At 39.3% G+C, this 18,608-nt stretch overlaps 1 pseudogene; it reads right to left on the reverse strand.

Annotated features, from left to right (window-relative positions):
• Positions 1-14,537: 14,537 nt before the first annotated feature.
• LOC785441 (nuclear receptor coactivator 4-like) lies at positions 14,538-18,014 on the reverse strand (annotated as a pseudogene).
• Between the last annotated feature and the right edge of the window lie 594 nt (positions 18,015-18,608).

Consider the following 18,608-nt stretch of genomic DNA (forward strand, 5'->3'; position numbering starts at 1 on the left):
ATTCTTGGTAATAACGTGATTAGAAGAGACCTCCAGTGTAAGTGCAAGTGTGATGTGTGACAGTCCCAGGCTGAGGCAGGAATGTGTTCTTCATGGTATTTGAAATGTTTTCGTAGAGTGATTGTATAAAGCAGTGAGTTCCTTTGAGAATCTTTTTATATATTGTGTTCTTGCCCACTGAAGTTACTAGAAGTGGTATGGACCTAACAGAAGCAGAAGATATTAAGAAGAGGTGGCAAGAATACACAGAAGAACTGTACAAAAAGATCTTCACAATCCAGATAATCATGATGGTGTGATCACTCACACTCACCTAGAGCCAGACATCCAGGAATGTGAAGTCAAGTGGGCCTTAGGAAGCATCATTATGAACAAAGCTAGTGGAGGTGATGGAATTCCAGTTGAGCTATTTCAGACCCTAGAATATGTTGCTGTGAAAATGCTGCAAATTTGGAAAACTCAAATTTCATTCCAAAGTTTTCATTCCAATCCCAAAGAAAGGCAATGCCAAAGCATGCTCAAAAAGAATGCTCAAACTACTGCACAATTGCACTCATCTCACACGCTAGTAAAGTAATGCTCAAAATTCTCCAAGCCAGACTTCAGCAATACATGAACCATGAACTTCCTGATGTTCAAGCTGAATTTAGAAAAGGCAGAGGAACCAGAGATCAAATTGCCAACATCCACTGGATCATGGAAAAAGCAAAAGAGTTCCAGAAAAACATCTATTTCTGCTTTATTGACTATGAGAAAGCCTTTGACTGTGTAGATCACAGTAAACTGTGGAAAATTCTGAAAGAGATGGGAATACCAGACAACCTGACCTGCCTCTTGAGAAATCTGTATGCAGGTCAGGAAGCAACAGTTAGAAAACTGGACATGGAACAACAAACTGTTTCCATATAGGAAAAGGAGTACATCAAGGCTGTATATTGTCACCCTGCTTATTTAACTTATATGCAGAGTACATCAGGAGAAATGCGGGGCTGGAAGAAGCACAAGCTGGAATCAAGATTGCCAGGAGAAATATCAATAACCTCAGATATGCAGATGACACCACCCTTATGGCAGAAAGTGAAGAAGAACTAAAGAGCCTCTTGATGAAAGTGAAAGAGGAGAGTGAAAAAGTTGGCTTAAAGCTCAACATTCACAAAATGAAGATCATGGCATCTAGTCTCATTACTTAATGGCAAATAGATGGGGAAACAGTGAAAACAGTGGCTGACTTTATTTTTTTGGGCTCCAAAATCACTGCAGATGGTGATTGCAGCCATGAAATTAAAAGATACTTACTCCTTGGAAGGAAAGTTATGAACATCCTAGATAGCATATTCAAAAGCAGGGACATTACTTTGTCAACAAAGGTCTGCCTAGTCAAGGCTATGGTTTTTCCAGTGGTCATGTATGGATGTGCGATTTGGACTGTGAAGAAAGCTGAGTGCCAAAGAATTGATGCTTTTGTTTTTTGTTTTATTTTATTTTATTTTTAAACTTTACAATATTGTATTAGTTTTGCCAAATATCAAAATGAATCTGCCACAGGTATACCTGTGTTCCCCATCCTGAACCCTCCTCCCTCCTCCCTCCCCGTACCCTCCCTCTGGGTCATCCCAGTGCACCAGCCCCAAGCATCCAGTATCGTGCATCGAACCTGGACTGGTGACTCATTTCATACATGATATTGTACACGTTTCAATGCCATTCTCCCAAATCTCCCCACCCTCTCCCTCTCCCACAGAGTCCATAAGACTGATCTATACATTAGTGTCTCTTTTGCTGTCTCGTACACAGGGTTATTGTTACCATCTTTCTAAATTCCATATATATGCGTTAGTATACTGTATTGGTGTTTTTCTTTCTGGCTTACTTCACTCTGTATAATAGGCTCCAGTTTCATCCATCTTATTAGAACTGATTCAAATGTATTCTTTTTAGAACTGATGCTTTTGAACTGTGGTGTTGGAGAAGACCCTTGAGAGTCTCTTGGAATGCAAGGAGATCCAACCAGTCCATCCTAAAGGAGATCAGCCCTGGGTGTTCATTGGTGGGACTGATGTTGAAGCTAAGACTCCAATACTTTGGCCACCTGATGCGAAGAGCTGACTCATTTGAAAAGACCCTGATGCTGGGAAAAATTGAGAGCAGAAGGAGAAGGGGACAGCAGAGGATGAGATGGCTGGATGGCATCACTGAGTCAACGGACATGAGTTTGGGTGAACTCTGGGAGTTGGTGATGGATAGGGAGGCCTGGCGTGCTGCGGTTCATGGGGTCATAAAGAGTCGGACACGACTGAGCACCTGAACTGAACTGAAATTACTAGGTAGATTTCCATCCTCTTTTTGTTATTTTATTTCATGTTTTCTTTCTATCTTGGCACTCTAGCTATCCATCAGCAATTAGAGATACAGTGCTGAATGACAGAGATGAAAGAGTAGCATATTTTTTTTTTTAATAAATGACCAAAATAAATGAGAAACATGATATAAAGATAAACTTGTTTTAAATTACTCTAATTGTTTAAAATAGAAATCTTTAAATGTATAACAAGTCAGAGCTACAGTAAGACTATTTGAGACCATATTAAATTATAAAATATGAATAACATGTTATAAGGAAATATATGATTCCTCTTTAGATTGTTTAGTTTAACATATACTTTAAATCAAGCTTAAGAGTTAAACAAAACACAAAGGAAATCCTAATGTAGCTAATAGTGAAACTTTAAATGCTTTACAGAACAATATACATGTGAACAATTGTGATATCCAGGTATTGTAGAATTGCTTTTGGATTATCTCTTATATTTGGCTTCCCTAGTGGATCATCTGGTAAAGAATCTGTCTGCAATGCAGAGACCTGTGTTCAATCCCCTGGAGAAGGGAAAGGCTACCCATTCCAGTATTCTGGCCTGGAGAATTCCATGGACTGTATAGTCCATGGCATTGCAAAGAATCTGATGCGACTGAGCAACTTCACTAATATATTACTAAAAGTCCACTTCAATTTTCTCTTGTCTACTCATGTTTCAATTTAAAGGTTGTTTACACCAGGTATCCCAAGAAAGGAAACTACGTGCTTGAACCTTAAAGAGATAGTGTGAAAAAATGTAGCTGCAGTCCTCTATGGCTCTACTTGTATACCTTGACCTCAAGTAGGAGGTTTCTCAGGAAGAATTTTTTTTTTCTCCTCAGGATATTTGTGACTACAATGTATAAAACACCTTCTTGGCTTCTCCAGGGACCTTATCTTTGGTTCTTATAGGAGATGTCAAGGTTAAGCAGGGTCTCAAGTAATTTTCTGAAAAATATGTTCCCTTAAGACATGCCAAGGCATGAACCCCACTTCTGCCCTGTCAGATACAGTCCAGTCTTTTCCCAACTGCTCCTTCCTCTTTAAGACCAATACTTAGACCATGAGCTTATTTCAGTACCTTTTATTTGAACGACTCAAAGTGTTTCATAAGCTTACAAATGAAATTGTTTTTCATAAGAGGTCTCACATTTCTTTGTCTCACAATATCTTTGATTCATTGTTCATTTGCAGACCCTAAGATGCTCAGTTTCAAAATCCTAAACATAACATAATATTTTTGCTTGTTTTCTTCCAAGGGACAAAAAAGGCAACAATTCTCTATTATAAAAAATTTCTATATGTGGTGCTTTATTTTTATCCCAACTTCCCAAATTTAGAATTTTAAGACATATGCTCTATATCAGGAAAAAACACAGACATAGGAGACCTTGATTTAGAAAGAGGCTTTCCTTGTGGCTCAGCTGGTAAAGAATCCACCTGCAATGCGGGAGGCCTGGGTTCAATCCCTGGGTTGGGAAGACCCGTGGAGAAGGAAAAGGCTACCCACTCCAGTATTCTGGGCTAGAGAATTCCATGGACTGTATAGTCTATGGGGTCGCAAAGAGTTGGACGTGACTGAGCGACTTGCACTTGCACTTGGTAACTGAACAATTTTAAGCATCTTAATTCTGGATTAGATTTACAAAATGTTACTATTCAAAGGAACCTTTGAAATCTGAGGTCCAGATTTTGAAATGATTTTCCCAAGATCAACTATTACATATTTGTGTTGAAAGATTGATGATATTGCTTATTTCATTGATGTTAAGGTTTATTTGGGGTCATTAATGTCAAGTGGTTGACTCAGTGTCTGGCATATATGTACATGACATTAAATGTCAGTATCCTATTGTAGTTCATTAAATCACATTATTACCAAAAAGTCAGTAATACTCTTGTACCTATATGTGTGCTGCTACTGCTATTTAGTCACTCACTCGTGTCCGATTCCTTGCGACCCCATGGACTGTATATAGATCACCAGGCTCCATGCAATTGCCCAGGGAAAATACTGGAGTGGGTTGCCATTTCCCTCTCCAATATGTGTACTGACTTCCCATTTGTAATAACTAGAAATAGGTCAGGTTCTTAAATCAGTGTAATTACCTGCTATTGCAAACAGCTTCCATATCTCTGTGTTGTAACACATTGAAATTTTATTTCTCACTCACTGGATTGTCCAGTGTAGGTCTACAGTGCAATTTCCTTCACAGAGTCATGGAGGGACTGGCTATTTTCATATTGTGTCTCTGCCATCATTTAGGGCCTTGGAATTCTGCTCTGGGACCTCTGCATATGGCTAACCATGGAAGGTCATATGGGAAGTTTTTAGAGGTGTGGCCTGAAAATGGCATATCGCTTTGCTCACAGTCCATTGAAGAGAGAAATTAATAAGTCAAATTAACTTCTACAGGTTATAGCTTAGAAATTTCTAAGTTCATTAATTAAAAGTATCATTAAAATAATCCATATAAAATATTCATTATGCCATTTAGGAAATTCATGCTTATGGGTACAATATTTGCATGGTATTCACAGTTCAATTGGAAAAATTAAAACTTGGAAAATTAAAAATATATGCAATGTGTTTTCTTAAAATCTATCAATTTACAAAGCTTAAGCATAGAATTGTAATTTTTGGTATGCAAACCCACGGGCAACCTGGAGAATGTAGGCCCAAGAGGAAAAGGAAATGGCATTTGATGATCATATGGCATTGACTCTGCAACAGCCAAGGTACAGAGTACAACACACTGACTCACATGGGAAAAAATAATCATATGCTTTCCAAAGCATTACATCATTTGCACGTATGATATCACAGTGAAATTGGTATATGTTATTGCATAAGGAAACTAGATATAAGTGATTTTGTCTAGATGCTATGATTTCTCTTTCATTTGGTTTAAATACATCATGAAAAATTCTAAGTTTGTCATACTTACAAAATGAAAAATTTAATTATACTCGTGTTTTTTAGATGATTCTTAAGAGACTTCATGGGGGCTTCCCTGGTGGCTCAGAGGTTAAAGCATCTGCCACCAATGCAGGAGACCTGGGTTTGATTGATCCCTGGGTTGGGAAGATCCCCTGGAGAAGGAAACGGCAACCCACTGCAGTATTCTTGCCTGGAGAATCCCATGGATGGAGGAGCCTGGTAGGCTACAGTCCACGGGGTTGCAAAGAGTCGGACACAACTGAGTAACTTCACTCACTTACTCAAGAGACTTCATAAATCTGGTATTTTGCAGAATAGTCCTAACTGCCTTTGTAGATACTAATTCTTTTTACTTCCTGAATTAAATTTCAGTTTGGTTAGCATAATGTCACATTTATTAAAATCTTATTACCTAAATGAATGCTTAAAATGACTTAATGATTTTAAAATTCTGCCCTTAATTAATTTTCAATGTCTTCCTGGAGGAACCATCCAAAAATGGCAATACTGTTTCATCTTTTCTAGTTGATGGATTTTAGTCATATTATTGCATAATTTTTAAATTTTCTAAATTTTAATTAAATAAAAATTATACTTTGAATAGCATGCAAATTTGGTACTCACAAATATGAATTTCCTAAATAACAATCATGAATATTTATGTGTATTATTTCAGTGATTCTTTTAATAAACTTGAAAACTTCTGCACAGAAACCTGTAGAATTAAATTTAAACTTTATCTCTTTTTCTTTTATTTCAAGGAATTTGATTCTATCATATATTTGTTTGCTGAGCTTTTATGAAAAACAGATATGAACTGGTTAACAATCCAGACTGACAAAGTTAACTTCTAATTAGACATTTATGTATACTTTTTATATCAGTAGGTACATATTTGTACATTAGAAATAGCATTCATTTCTAAAGCTAATTAAAACTGCATATTGTAATCTTACTGGAAATTTTTATTTCATATTAAACTTTTGTTTCTTTTTCCAACCACCTATTTGTCTTTCCACATATGTTGTTCTGAGTTCTACAGTTTGGGAATGTACTTTACAATTATGTTCCTTAAAATTTCATTGAGGATTTTTTGCCATGTATGTGACTTCTGTGGTTTTGTGTTTCCCTGTAGGGTTGGGACCGGGCTTCCCTCATAGCTCAGTTGGTAAAAAGTCTGCCTGCAATGCAGGAGATCCCAGTTCAATTCCTGGGTCGGGAAGATCTGCTGGAGAAGGATAGGCTACCCACTCCAATATTCTTGGGCTTCCCTTGTGGCTCAGCTGGTAAAGAATCTGCCTGCAATGCGGGAGACCTGGATTTGATCCCTGGGTTAGAAAGATCCCTGGGAGAAAGGAAAGGCTAGCCATTCTAGTATTTTGGCCTGGAGGATTCCATGGACTGTATAGTCCATGGGATCCCAAAGAATTGGACATGACTGAGCAACCTTCACTTTCACAGGGTTGGGAGGAGAAAATACCTATAACAATTAGGGATTATGGAAACACTTACTACTACCTGATCTTTTCAAAATCTAGATCTGAAAGTACATCAAGCTTGAAGAGACATCCACCACTTTATACAAATGTATAAAACAGAACTACCAGATGTTAAATTGAAGCTTTAAATATTGGTGGAGAGTTTCGAAAAGAAGATAGTTGGTCTCTTCACATGTGACAGAGAGTTCTCCTAAGGTGAGGGTAAAATTGTCTTACAAATGAGACTGGCATCAGTAGTTAAAATCTATCATTTACATGCTACAACTCTAATCCTAGATCCCAAAATCTGAAAGAGGGACTTATCAACCCCAGTTGGGATTGATCCAAGATTGGGTGCCACCAGAGAGGGTCTTGGGGAAGAGAGAAATGCTTTTGTAAGGAGGAAAGGGGAGAGGACCAGAGCAGATGTATAGACAGGAGTCCATAGAACAGCAGGAATAGCCTTGGTGTGGTATTCTAAGTCCTGTCTAGCTTGTTGCAGAGGCCTTATCCCACTCCTCTACTTGTGTTCTCTGAGGTAACCACCATCCTTATGATTAATATACTCTCTACTTAAGCTCCTCTAAGAAGTATACATATTATTTGCAGCAAAAATCCTATATAATCTAGTACCTATCTCATTGTCAGAATCTGTAGAATAACTTTTTGCAACAGGATCTGCTTGATAACAAGAGACAGTATTTTATTTTTGTGGAAAGCTTTGGAATCTACCAAAGCTCCCACTACGTTGTCACTTTATCCTCATAATGTTTTGGGAAAAAATCTTGACTCCAGGTAAATTTGCTAAAATATTTCATCTGAAGGAAGATGTGATAGTTCCTTTTACCCATTTGTCACTGATAGAGGATATGCCTTTCCCTTAAGCCAGGTAAGTGTAAATCATATTTTTATGACTATTATCAAAAGAAATACATCCAAACATAAAGGATATATTCTAAGTATATTTGGAAACCAATATCTTTTATAATATACTACTTGGTGTCTATTGTCATTGTAAATCAAGAGGTGTGTAATCTCACACTTTGTGATACCACTATTTGGAATGAATTTATTGTTTTAAGCCTTACCCTGTGTTGATAGTTTAGAAATTTCTTAGATCTCTCTACAGGGTAAATTGTTCCCCCCAGAAGGTCAGTAGCAGAAAATACATTTTCATGGCCTCTGATGGAGATTGGAATTCACAATTGTAGAAAGGAAGGAATTTGTCCAGGTGGTCCACTTCATCTTAAAACTCAATTATTTGTAGTCATATGCCTCAAACCTGCATACACTGTAATGCTGTTTCCATGAACAAAATATAGATGCTGGGGTTTGTGTTAGTCATTATCTCTCTTATAAGCATAGAGAAAAGGGAATAATCAGAATCATTGACATAGAAAAAGTGGTGTTACTCGTGTTTTATTAAGAACTAAGCCTCATAAAATGTGATTTTAAATTTTTCATCATGATAAAATGATTATATCTTTAAATACAGTCAGGTTTGTATAAAATCAGTTGTTTTATTAATTCAAGAGGGGAGTATTAGCTGTATACTTCTCTGAGTTTTTGTTGGCAATGATGATTCACATGTGTACTCTCTTCCATTGTATAAGACACTGCCTCACAGTGCAGTGAAAAATGACTTTATCTGAGAGTCTCAAACTCCAAACAGATTGCCTTCAAATGAATAGGCCCATACTCTAGTAATCTACTTTTCTTAACTCTCTTCAGACTCCTAAGAAAATGAAGAGTATAAGCTATTAATTAAAAGTTCTGAGTAGCTAAGCCATTGGTTATATCTTTTCCTTGCTGTTTTTAATGAGTCTTACACTTATGACCTAAAGTCATTGGCAAATCATATATAGGGAGGAACTATGCACTTCATAGTTCTTACTCGTATTTTCCTATGATTCTCTTAGTTTCCTTTAGATTCTTATACACTAAAAGAAAGGATTTACACACTTGTTTCAAAGCTTTTATTATTGTACTGATTATTCCGTTATTTAGTGGTGTAATTTATTAATCATACTCCCATAGATCTTACAAAAATTGTAATTTTAAAATCCAATAAGATATTTACATTTGAAGCAAAACAATTAAATACAACTAACTTTTTAAGTAATGATCCTGACAGCTCCTCTACAAAGCTGACCTTGGGATAAAACTTAAAGGATCAAATCAAATGGATTTTGGCATTTCTCAGCTGTTGCTTCCTGTGAAAAACTGTTGACAATTTGAGACACTAAATGTTAACTACACCAAATGATGATAAATGTCCTGGGTGCTAGCATTTTTTCCGTCAGTCTTTCTCCTCAAATATTAAATGTTTATATCCTCTCTTTGCTACTCTCACACGTTCTAAGCATATGGTTCAAGGATATAATGGATATGTGTGTGTGTGTGTGTGTGTGTATTTACAAAAACCCTCCAATTAAAAAAATATTTTAATTGGAGGATAATTCCTTTACAATATTGAGATGATTTTTTGCCATATATCAACATGAACCACCCACAGGTATAGATATGTTCCCCCCACAACCATCCTGAATCCCGTCCTCTTTCCTCCCGACCCTGTCCCTCTGGGTTGTCCCAGAGCACCGACTTTGGGTGCTGTGCTTCAGGCATCAAACTTGCACTGGTCATCTATTTTATGAATGGTAATGTACACTTTTCAATGCTATTCTCTCAAATCATCTCACCTTGCCTTCTCCCACTGAGTCCAAAAGTCTGTTCTTTATGTCTGTGTCTCCTTTGCTGCCTTGAATGTAGGATTGTTGGTGTCATCTTTCTAAATTCCACATATATGTGTTAATATACAGTATTTGTCTTTCTCTTTCTCACTTACTTCACTCTGTATAATAGGCTTTAGGTTCATCCACCTTGTTAGAACTGAGTCAAATGTGTTCCTTTTTATGGCTGAGTAATATTTCATTGTGTATATGTACCAGAATTTCCTTATCCATTCACCTGTTGATGGTTATTTAAGTTGCCTCCATGTCCTAGCTGTTGTAAATGGTGCTGCAATGAACATTGGGGTACATGTGTCTCCTTCAATTTTGGTTTCCTTAGGGTATATGTCTAGCAGTGGGATTGCTGGGTCACATGGCAGTTCTATTCCCAGTTTTTTAAGGACTCTCCACACTGTTCTCCATAGTGGCTGTACCAGTTTGCATTCCCACTAACAGTGTATAAGAGGGTTCCCTTTTCTCTACACCCTCTCTAGCATTTATTGTTTGTAAACTTTTTAATGATGACCATTTTGACTGGTGTGAGATGATGTCTCATTGTGGTTTTGGTTTGCATTTCTCTAATATTGGGTTGGAAGAAGCACAAGCTGGAATCAAGATTGCTGGGAGAAATATCAATAACCTCATATATGCAGATGACACTACCCTTATGGCAGAAAGGAAATAAAAAGCCTCTTGATGAAAGTGAAAGAGGAGAGTGTAAAAGTTGGCTTAAAGCTCAACATTCAGAAAATGAAGATCATGGTATCTGGTCCCATCGCTTTATGGGAAATAGATGGGGAAACAGTGGAAACAGTGTCAGACTTTTTTTTTTTAGGCTCCAAAATCACTGCAGATGGTGATTGCAGCCCTGAAATTAAAAGACGCTTACTCCTTGGAAGGAAAGTTATGACCAACCTAGATAGCATATTCAAAAGCAGAGACATTACTTTGCCAACAAAGGTCCATCTAGTCAAGGCTATGGTTTTTCCAGTAGTCATGTATGGATGTGAGAGTTGGACTGTGAAGAAAGCTGAGCACCGAAGAATTGATACTTTTGAACTGTGGTGTTGGAGAAGACTCTTGAGAGTCCCTTGGACTGCAAGGAGATCCAACCAGTCCATCCTAAAGGAGATCAGCCCTGGGTGTTCTTTGGAAGGAATGATGCTAAAGCTGAAACTCCAATACTTTGGCCACCTCATGCAAAGAGTTGACTCACTGGAAAAGACTCTGATGCTGGGAGGGATTGGGGGCAGGAGGAGAAGGGGACGACAGAGGATGAGATGGCTGGATGGCATCACGGACTCAATGGATGTGAGTCTGGGTGGACTCTGGGAGTTGGTGATGGACAGGGAGGCCTGACGTGCTGCGATTCATGGCATTGCAAAGAGTCAGACATGACTGAACAACTGAACTGAACTGAATATTGGGTGATGCTGAGTATCATTTCATGTGTTTATTATCCATGTATGTGTCTTTTTTGGAGAAATGTTTGTTTAGGTTTTTTGCCCACTTTTGATTGGGTTGTTCATTTTTCTGCTATTGAGCTGAATGAACTGCTTGTATATTTTGGAGATTAATTCTTTGTCAGTTGTTTTGTTTGTTATTTTCTCCTATTCTGAGGGCTGTCTTTTCACCTTGCTTATAGTGCAATGTTCCTTTGCTGTGCTTTTAAGTTTAATTAGATCCCATTTTTTATTTCCATTACTCTGTTAGGTGGGTCATAGAGATTCTTGCTGTGACTTATGTCAGAGTGTTCTGCCTATGTTTTCCTCTAGGAATTTATAGTCTGTGGTCTTCCATTTAAGTCTCTAATCCATTTCCAGTTTTTTAAGGAATCTCCACACTGTTCTCCATAGTGGCTGTACTAGTTTGCATTCCCACCAACAGTGTAAGAGGGTTCCCTTTTCTCCACACCCTCTCCAGCATTTATTATTTGTAGACTTTTGGATTGCAGCCATTCTGACTGGTGTGAAATGGTACCTCATAGTGGTTTTGATTTGCATTTCTCTGATAATGAGTGATGTTGAGCATCTTTTCATGTGTTTGTTACTGCTGGGCATACACACTGAGGAAACCAGAAGGGAAAGAGACACGTGTACCCCAGTGTTCATCGCAGCACTGTTTATAGTAGCCAGGACATGGAAGCAACCTAGTTGTCCATCAGCAGATGAATGGATAAGAAAGCTGTGGTACATATACACAATGGAGTATTACTCAGCCATTAAAAAGAATACATTTGAATCAGTTCTAATGAGGTGGATGAAACTGGAGCCTATTATACAGAGTGAAGTAAGCCAGAAGGAAAAACATAAATACAGTATACTAATATATATATATGGAATTTAGAAAGATGGTAACAATAACCCGGTGTACGAGACAGCAAAAGAGACACTGATGTATAGAACAGTCTTATGGACTCTGTGGGAGAGGGAGAGGGTGGGAAGATTTGGGCGAATGACATTGAAACATGTAAAATATCATGTAAGAAACGAGTTGCCAGTACAGGTTCGATGCACGATATTGGATACTTGGGGCTAGTGCACTGGGACGACCCAGAGCGATGGTATGGGGAGGGAGGAGGGAGAAGGGTTCAGGATGGGGAACACATGTATACCTGTGGCGGATTCATTTTGATATTTGGCAAAACTAATACAATTATGTAAAGTTTAAAAATAAAATTAAAAAAAAATAAGTCTCTAATCCATTTTGAATTTATTTTTGTGTATGGTGTTAGAAAGTGTTCTGCTGCTGCTTCTGCTGCTAAGTCTCTTCAGTCGTGTCTGACTCTGTGCGACCCAATGGATGGCAGCCCACCAGGCTCCCCTGTCGCTGAGATTCTCCAGGCAAGAACACTGGAGTGGGTTGCCATTTCCTTCTCCAATGCATGAAAGTGAAAAGTGAAAGTGAAGTCGCTCAGTCGTGTCCGACTCCTAGCCACCCCATGAACTGCAGCCTACCAGGCTCCTCCATCCATGGGATTTTCCAGGCAAGAGTACTGGAGTGGGGTGCCATTGCCTTCTCTGAGAAAGTGTTCTAGGTTCATTATTTTGCATGTAGTTGACCAGTTTTCCCAGCACCACTTATTGAAGAGACTATCTTTTCTCCCTTGTATATCTTGGCCTCCTTTGTCAAAGATAAGGTGTCCAGAGGTATGTGGATTTATCTCTGGGCTTTCTATTTTGTTTCATTGATCTATATTTCTGTCTTTGTGCCAGTACTATACTGTCTTGATGACTGTAGTTTGTAGCATAGTCTGAAGTCAGGAACATTGATTCCTCCAATTCCATTCTTCTTTCTTAAGATTGCTTTGGCTATTCAGGGTCTTTTGTGTTTCCATACAAATTGTGAAATTATTTGCTCTAGTTCTTTGAAAAATACTGTTGGTAGTTTAATAGAGATTGCATTGAATCTATAGGTTGCTTTGGTAGTAAACTCATTTTCACTATATTGATTGTACCAATCAAAGAACATGGTATATTTCTCCATCTATCTGTGTCATCTTTGATTTCTTTCATCAGAGTTTTATAGTTTTCTGTATACAAGTGTTTTGTTTCTTTAGGTAAATTTATTCCTAAGTATTTTATTCTTTTTGTTGCAATGGTGATTGTGATTATTTCCTTAATTTTCTGATTTTTCATTGTTAGCATATAGGAATGCAAGGGATTTCTGTGTATTAATTTTATATTCTGCAACTTTACTATATTCAGTAATTTTCTGGTGGCATCTTTAGGGTTTTCTTTCTTTGGGGCGGGGGGGAGCTCTTATGCTTTTAATGAATGGAGAGGTACAAAATGCATCAATGCAAAAGAATGGTTTACATACTCATTAGCATAGTGATTAATGTTAATTTAGGGATACACAATGTGTTAAACCTCAATTACAAAGTTTCCTGCAACCTAAGATAATGAGAGAGCTCCTTAAGTTTTTACCCACCACCTTAAAGTTCTAAATGGTGTCTGGAAGAATTAAAAAAATAATAGGCTCCTTTCAGCTGTGGTTAAGAACTCTAGTGAAGCTGTATGTCAATGACACTGAGACTGTGAAGTTTCCTCAAAAGGGCTTTCTAGATTACCACATCACAAACTTTAAAGATATTTCCAATAACATAGGCAAGTTGAGTGGCTTAATAGTTTAAAAGTGGAAAGCAGCCAAGACATCTCAGAGAATTTTAAAACATGGTATAAATACCATCTCTCTCCTACAGAGAAACTTTTTCAAGCATGGACATAACTTTGGATACTAAGGAAACATTGATAGTTTTCATAAAGTTTCAATAAACACCCTAAGGCACAAGTGTTCAAAACTTCCTATTCACTAAAATGTCACTGCATTATCCTTTTAGAGGTATAGGTATGCTATGCTTGCAATGAGTGGACATTTAATTTATGCCTAGTTAAAAGCACCAAGTGTCAAGTTCAGCTTCCATTTACACAGGATGCACCAGTAACATTTAGGATAGTGAATAGTTCAAGTACTACATTTCCAACATAGTTTGTTTTTTGATTAGTAGGCACTGGGGCTCTTCTGCCTGTAGTTCTTCAGAATATTTTGAAAGAGGATAGAACTACCCTGAATATAGTCTTCAAGCAATATGGAGCCCTTCTGAAAGAGCTGTATTCTTTCATAATAACATTTAGAGAAAGGAGTAAAGACAGATCTTGCAAAAGCTGAGTTTCTTTCAAAAGAAGAAAAATGATGTAGAATCTGGAACCTAAGCTAAAATGTTTTGTGATAAATGTCAAAAATTACCAAGACTTTCAAAACATGTTTTGGTAAGGAAAAACTACTATATTGCCAAGGTTAATTGTGTAAAATACAATAGTATCTTAATTAAACAGAAGAATTCACCGTTAATGGAAGAAAACCCATGATAAGGGAAGCATCCAAAGACTGGCAACCAAAAGGCTGGGTAATTTTACTAGCTTTAGAATACATCAACACACTTTGATTATCAAACTATTTCATTTTTAAAACTGCAGCGTTTTAATGTACTTCTAATAACAATGCAATCTAAGGAGCCATGGAGGCTTATGAAAAAGACCTACCCACTAAGATGCATTTCTAGTGTAGGGGTGAATTAATACTTCTGTAAGAAGGAACTGAATCACCTCAGCATCAACAAATAGCCATTTTCTTTTACACAGTAACTCATAATTTGATGAGTAATTTCTGTTTGAAATTGGGCAGGAAAGGAACTACATCAGACCCAGAAACAATGATTTCACAAGCCACAGTCACTCAGCTAATGGATTTGTGATAATCTGCAGAAAATTTGCTTGGCTAGTACTTGATTCCTTCACATCTGTAGAGGGGTTTGATACAATTACTTTTAAAAAATCAACCTTAAGCTGCATACAGGCAAAGAGATCACAAACTGCTGGGAGGCCATAATGGTCTAGGGGAAAGTTGTGTTCGTCCTGTAGGGGCAAATTAAGCAATACTTCCTTGGCCTTCTTTCAAAGTAGCCACTTGTCTTCTCCTGAGGATAATGGGCTAAAATTTCCTGTCATCTTTCCTGGCAAGACCCATTCAGCTGTGTTAAAGAGACACCAGGAGGTGGCCAAGGGGTGTAAGCTTTTGTTTGTTAGCCCTATCCTCTGTAAGAGGCACTTCCTTGGAACATCCTTCTTGTGTGAGGGGGTCATGAGCCACTTTGACAAGGGACTGTTCCTTATAACTTGGAAGAAATCAGCAATTCTAGAAGAACGCATTGCCTTTGGTGCCTTAGCTTGTTCTGCTGCCTCTCTTCTGGATGGAGAGAGCTACATGTTCAGGGAATCTTTATGTTTCTCAGGTTCAGGTTTTGGTTCCACAGGCATACCATTTTTATCCTTTCCTTCTTTCTTCCGAAGCCATTTACACAGAGCTTCCTTCTCACAATTTTCATCACACATGCACTTTGCAAAACTTATACAAATGTCTTTGGCTTTGCAGACCTCCTCCACTTATATGGGTCTTGATGGTTCTGGACAAGCCAATCTTTAGTAGTCATGGAGTAGACAAGGGTTTCTTGGCCTCCAAATGGTCATTCATGCATTTCAGATTGCCCAGGTTCTCAGTCTCCACACTTCTGGGCTGGTTACCCTGACAGTTGGTACAGGAATCAGACTTAACAAGCCAGTCATTCACATTGTAGGACTCCCAGAACACCTGGAACAAGAGCTTAAACTTCTCACTGGAGGTTTCACAGCTGCCATTGCCAGGCTTCTCAGGCTTATGGGATTCCTGGGGAGTTACCAGCCAACCAGAAAGATCCATCTCAGCTTGATCAAGAGGCTCTAGATTGCTAACTTTTTCAATTTCAATGGAGTAAGAACTGGTAGTGGTATAGCTATTAAGACTTTTTGATAACTTGCATTTTTAGAAACTAGTTGTTGCTGACTCTTGTGGAGCCAGTTTTCCAAACCTTTTAAGGTTGCCCCAGACATTATTCAAGAAACTGCAGGTTCTAGAAGATGTCTGACTGTTCTCCAAGGTCTGCTTTTGGTTGAGCCAGTCCTGGAGATTGATGCTGGGTAGGTAAGGAGCCTGGTGACCAAGGCAGGTTTGCTTCCAAGGAGCCATTCACTGAGAGGGACAGCTGTGGTGCTGGATGCTGACTTCTGCTCTGGCAATGGGATGTAGCCTCTCTTCTCTAAGAAGGACCCAATATTTGATGAACTAGCATGAGCCATCAGGTGCTCAGGAATTTGAATTGTCTTCAGTTCAGTTCAGTTCAGTCACTCAGTCGTGTCCGACTCTTTGCGACCCCATGAATCGCAGCACACCAGGCCTCCCTGTCCATCACCAACTCCAGGAGTTCACCCAGACTCACGTCCATCAAGTCAGTGTTGCCATCCAGCCATCTCATCCTCTGTCGTCCCCTTCTCCTCCTGCCCCCAATCCCTCCCAGCATCAGAGTCTTTTCCAATGAATCAACTCTTTGCATGAGGTGGCCAAAGTATTGGAGTTTCAGCTTTAGCATCATTGCTTCCAAAGAAATACCAGGGCTGATCTCCTTCAGAATGGACTGGCTGGATCTCCTTGCAGTCCAAGGGACTCTCAAGAGTCTTCTCCAACACCACAGTTCAAAATCATCAATTCTTCGGCGCTCAGCCTTCTTTACAGTCCAACTCTCACATCCATACATGACCACAGGAAAAACCATAGCCTTGACTAGACGAATCTTTGTTGGCAAAGTAATGTCTCTGCTTTTGAATATGCTATCTAGGTTGGTCATAACTTTCCTTCCAAGGAGTAAGCGTCTTTTAATTTCATGGCTTCAGTCACCATCTGCAGTGATTTTGGAGCCCAGAAAAATAAAGGCTGACACTGTTCCCACTGTTTCCCCATCTATTTCCCATGAAGTGATGGGACCAGATGCCATGATCTTCGTTTTCTGAATGTTGAGCTTTAAGCCAACTTTTTCACTCTCCACTTTCACTTTCATAAAGAGGTTTTTTAGTTCCTCTTCACTTTCTGCCGTAAGGGTAGTGTCATCTGCGTATCTGAGGTTATTGATATTTCTCCCAGCAATCTTGATTCCAGCTTGTGCTTCTTCCAGTCCAACGTTTCTCATGATGTACTCTGCATATAAGTTAAATAAGCAGGGTGACAATATACAGCCTTGATGTACTCCTTTTCCTATTTGGAACCAGTCTGTTGTTCTATGTCCAGTTCTAACTGTTGCTTCCTGACCTGCATACAAATTTCTAAAGAGACAGGTCAGGTGGTCTGGTATTCCCATCTCTTTCAGAATGGAGCAACCCTATGCCCGAGGCCAGGGGTGGTGGCCGGGAGGACCAACCCCACATCCAAGGAGCCATGGCTGCACGGGCACAGGAGGGCCTAGAGGAGCTATCCCACGTTGAAGGTTAGGAAGCGCGGCAGTGAGGAGATACCCCTCATCCAAGGTAAGGAGCAGAGGCTGTGCTTTGCTGGAGCAGCCGTGAAGAGATACCCCACACCCAAGGTAAGAGAAACCCAAGTAAGAGGGTAGGTGTTGCAAGAGGGCATTAGAGGGCAGACACACTGAAACCATACTCACAGAAAACTTTATTGAATGGTCTTAAGAGACCCAAATGTGGCGATTGCCTGGTGCAGGGCAGATATGTCAGCTTCAGAGTCGGGCAGTTGCATCTTCAGGTTTGAGGGTCAGACTGCCCAGTCTGTCCAGGCACATTGAGACTTGATTGGCTACACTCCAGTTGATGAATAAGACAACTGAACTGGCCCAGTAACCAGTAGAGCTGTTGGGCCTGCTGCTGGAGTGTTTTCTCTTTAAGCTGATAGATAAGATTTACTTGCTCATACTACCACACCTCACAGCTTCAAAGGCATTCCAGGTGGTGACTTATGCAGCAGTGAATCTGGGCTTTGACCTCTCACAAATTATCTTTAATTTGTTTCTCAGCTGGGAGAACTCCACCAATTGCAAGCTCCAAGTCCCTCTGTGCATCACAAGACCTCGAAAGGGAATCTCTATTAGTGGAACAGCCATTCTGGTCCTGTGAGGTACTCATTCTGCACCTTGTTCCTCCTTTCAAGCTAGGCCCCTGTGCGTGAGCTGCCCAGCAAGCAGGGTGCTGCTTTATCAATGCTCGGGTGAGAAAAGTCCCTGGGCTTGCAGAAAGCACCCCACCCCACGAGTGTGTCTGGCAGTGCCCTAGGGTTTTCTATGCTGCCTCTTGAGAAATTTCTATGCAGATCAGGAAGCAGCAGTTAGAAGTGGACATGGAACAACAGACTGGTTCCATATAGGAAAAGGAGTACGTCAAGGCTGTATATTGTCACCCTGCTTATTTAACTTATATGCAGAGTACATCATAAGAAATGCTGGGCTGGAAGAAGCACAAGCTGGAATCAAGATTGCTGGGAGAAATATCAATAACCTCAGATATGCAGATGACACCACCCTTACGGCAGAAAGTGAAGAGGAACTAAAAAGCCTTTTGATGAAAGTGAAAGTGGAGAGTGAAAAAGTTGGCTTAAAGCTCAACATTCAGAAAACGAAGATCATGGCATCCGGTCCCATCACTTCATGGGAAATAGATGGGGAAACAGTGGGAAACAGTGTCAGCCTTTATTTTTCTGGGCTCCAAAATCACTGCAGATGGTGACCGAAGCCA

This window comes from Bos taurus, chromosome 26 (genome assembly GCF_002263795.3).
Source record: "Bos taurus isolate L1 Dominette 01449 registration number 42190680 breed Hereford chromosome 26, ARS-UCD2.0, whole genome shotgun sequence".
Taxonomy (NCBI): domain Eukaryota; kingdom Metazoa; phylum Chordata; class Mammalia; order Artiodactyla; family Bovidae; genus Bos; species Bos taurus.